The sequence below is a fragment of the Poecilia formosa genome, unplaced genomic scaffold, assembly GCF_000485575.1.
Source record: "Poecilia formosa unplaced genomic scaffold, Poecilia_formosa-5.1.2 Scaffold403, whole genome shotgun sequence".
Lineage (NCBI taxonomy): Eukaryota > Metazoa > Chordata > Actinopteri > Cyprinodontiformes > Poeciliidae > Poecilia > Poecilia formosa.
The window spans coordinates 369,851-373,316 of NW_006800342.1; the positions used below are offsets into that span (position 1 = coordinate 369,851).

Here is a 3,466-nt window from a genome sequence, read left to right on the forward strand (position 1 = left end):
AAATTTGGGTTCTAACCATTATGGAAAAATAGTGGCGAAGCTGTACTCCTTTTATTCCCTGCAATGTTAAAAATAGAGCATGTGTTTACTCGTGAAAAACATTCAACTTGTATGACTAAATTCATGCTAAAAGCAATTGAAAGTATGGGTGAAAAGGGGACAATGATTTCTTGTAATCTGTTTGGATTATTGCTTGGACTTAGTGTGGGAGCTTTGCAAACAGAAGAAGATTATTATTATTATTATTATTTATTTATTTTTTTTTAGTGTCTCCAGTATAAAAAATAAATTTGGACTAAATAATATATTAAGGGTTTTATTTTACTTTATTATTAATTTGTGTTTTGTCTCTCTAAAAAACCATAATAAAAAAACAGCATAAATAATATGCAAATAAGCATTTATCAAATTATCCCCAGCTACCCAGCAGAGTGGTGAATAGCAGACTGATTCTTATCATCTTTTTTTTTTAATGCTGTGACTGTGTTCATTTGCTTTGCAAAAGATTCTGGTCTTAGAAGTCAAATTCTGGATGTGAAGAGATGTATGGATAGCCCCTACTTTGAATTGGACTGATGGTATTATTAGACTGTCAAGATAATTGTGGTGTTCAGGAGATTTTCTTCAACATCTTGACGAGTCTTTGCCATCACACTTCCTCGTCCAGGTCTGTTCAGCGGTAAAATGTGTGGCCTCTTTGCGTTTTCAGAAAACCACACATACACTAACTTTCCTGTGATATCTTTTTTCTGCCTTGCTCTCGTAAGTATTCATATCCTTTGCTTGTTAGTGTAGCTAAGTAAAAATTATTTATGGCGTAGTTTCAGTGCCAAGTTAAGACTATTGCTCACCCATCGGTTGCTACTTCCTTGACGCAAAAGGATATATCTGTTCCTAAGCTAGTTACGTCTAATGTATGTCACTTAGAGATGCTAACCATTTCCTTGATTAAGTTTTCTTTACAGAAGAGACGAGTCGCTAGTGGCCATCCAGTGCTAACGCTTGTCTATCTAATGCTAGGCAATCCAANAGATATTTACTCGCCAAAACAGAGGAAATCCTATTTTTATTACATCTAAACACTGAGCAAATCACAAAAGTGGCAAAAACAAACTCATAATCTTTTCTAGAAAAGAATCAAATCGCAATCTCTTTAAAGTGAAACGATTCCCACTTGAACGTTTGTGTTTTATTTTGAAAGTCTTTTGGCGGATGTTTCTCTTTACAAATATCTGTCTTTACCTTTGGCCCCCAAGTTTGCATGCAGGTCTCCGCAGTGAAGGCTGGGTTTGTGTCCTCCGTATTAGGCGAGAAGGAACTGAAGCGCTCTTAAGGGGAGACCTGGTCCAGAGGAAAACTTTTTTTCTTCTTCTTACTATTATTTGTTATTTATTGTTAGGTGATGTTTTTAAGTTTTTTGTTTCACCGGGACACTGCACGAAACTTAATTTTGATTCTTTGTATGTCTACATATGATGATTTGACAATAAAGTAGACTACATAACTTTGAATAAAACTGCAACTTTTGCGTTGAAACTGCTCTGCAGAAATCTTGAGTAATTCATAATTTCTTTTGTATTTTCTTTCAAAGGAGCCAGACTTTCTGGTAATCTCTTCTTGTGAAGTCAAACTATTTTCCCTCAGATTCTCTGCAGGTTTTTTAAGGCGTCTCTCAGTTTTGGCCGCTGCTTCAATCCCTCTGTCAAGTAGCTAATTAAGTCAGTTAACTATAATATCAATCACTCTGGAATAAAAAAAAGTCCCTAAAAGAAGAAGTCATATCCGAATAGCAATTTTGAATTAGATCTTTAGATGTCTTGTCAGGCAAACACCTTTTTGTGTTTTTTCTTTTAAGTCAGCAAAAATATGTTGAAAAAGTTGGAAAAATTTCAAAAAAAAAAAAATTTTCCCCAGTGATTTTAGTTCAGTTCAATCTCATTGATTCAGCACCAAAGCACAGCAAACGTCTCCTCAAGGATCTTTACATAGAAATGAGTTTCATAGATGCTGAAAATTATAGTAATTTTTTATAGTAAAGAATTACTATAAAAAATATAGTAATTTTTAGAAAATTACTATATTTTATTTTGATGAGTCTATGTTTTATTTTAATATACCCTTAAATATACCCTAACACATTTATGTAGTCATATTTAGGTCCAGTGTAATTCAGTTGAAGCCTCTTAAAGTTATTTGAAAACCCACCCGTCCTTGTTAAATGCCAGGTTTTAGTGATGGAAAAATTGAAGCCAAGATAAATAAATAATGTCAGAAGTATTTTTCGCTAAAACAGAAATCACCTCTATGGAAAAATCCTTAAAATTACGATTGTATAACGTTAGCATGCACGCTTTCCTCTGTGGTTGTGTTCATATTCAAACTCATGTTAAACAGAACCAGTCATCATTTAAAGTGTCTCTGTCTTTATTTATAATTCAGAAGTACCTGTGGTCCACAAAGACGATTAGAGGGAGCTCATTGTAGAAAGGTATCAGTCAGGGGATGGAGAATTTTTTTATTTTTTTATTTTTTTAAAGGCACTAGATATACGATGGAACTCAGTGAAGATATCAATTTTAATGTAAGGAGATAAAAAACTAGCACAACATTGCTGCAAGAACACATTTGAAGTCTCCAAAATCACATGGGAACATGTTGTCAAATAAAACCCAAGAAGCATTTCACCTCCACATTTAAAAAGGTGTAGCAGTGGCTGCATCATGTGTTGGGACTGGTTTTCTTCAGCAGAAACCTGGACTTTAGTAAAAATGGACAGTTTCAATTTTTCCTTAAATGCTTTGAGATGTTTTTGCAAAGAAAGACGATCAAATTAAATTCAGAATGTGGCATAGTGAAAGACTTTCTGCCCCACAAAAAACAAAGTCCTGTAAGAAATCAAAATGCACTTCAACAAATTATAGATTTAAGGAAGTGTATACTTATATGACAAACATTTCAGACAAAAAAAAACTGGGATTATAAATTATACTTGGAGATTATTTTATATGACTATATGAAGAAGCCAAACAGATGGCATTAAATAATTGACTTTGCAGCAATCTTTCATCTGATCGTCTCAGATGGGGGCATACATAAATGATCTTCTGATGGGTAACACTTTTCTTTCTAATTCTAATAAAAATTCATTTCAAATTTCATATCATCATCATGTTTGTTGCATATAATAATTTAGGCCTGAATTCTCTGCTTTTGTACACAAGATGCTACGCTCATGAAAACCTTTGAAGAACATGCAGAAAACCTGAGGAGCGTTTGATCAAAGTCTGGCTTTTTTGCAAAGAAAATATAAAAACATGATGGATTACTGCGAAGCATTTTATTCTAAAATGATGGTAAATTTGGGTTCTAACCATTATGGAAAAATAGTGGCAAAGCTGTACTCCTTTTATTCCCTGCAATGTTAAAAATAGAGCATGTCTTTACTCGTGAAAAACATTCAACTTGT

At 33.4% G+C, this 3,466-nt stretch overlaps 1 long non-coding RNA gene across 1 annotated transcript in view; it reads left to right on the forward strand.

Annotated features, from left to right (window-relative positions):
- The first annotated feature begins 453 nt into the window (after nucleotides 1-453).
- Nucleotides 454-3,466, forward strand: part of LOC107833535 (uncharacterized) — a 6,497-nt gene continuing 3,484 nt past the window's right edge. Inside the window, exon 1 of the long non-coding RNA XR_001659284.1 lies at nucleotides 454-762. This is a non-coding gene — a long non-coding RNA (uncharacterized LOC107833535). The remainder of the gene's footprint in view (nucleotides 763-3,466) is intronic.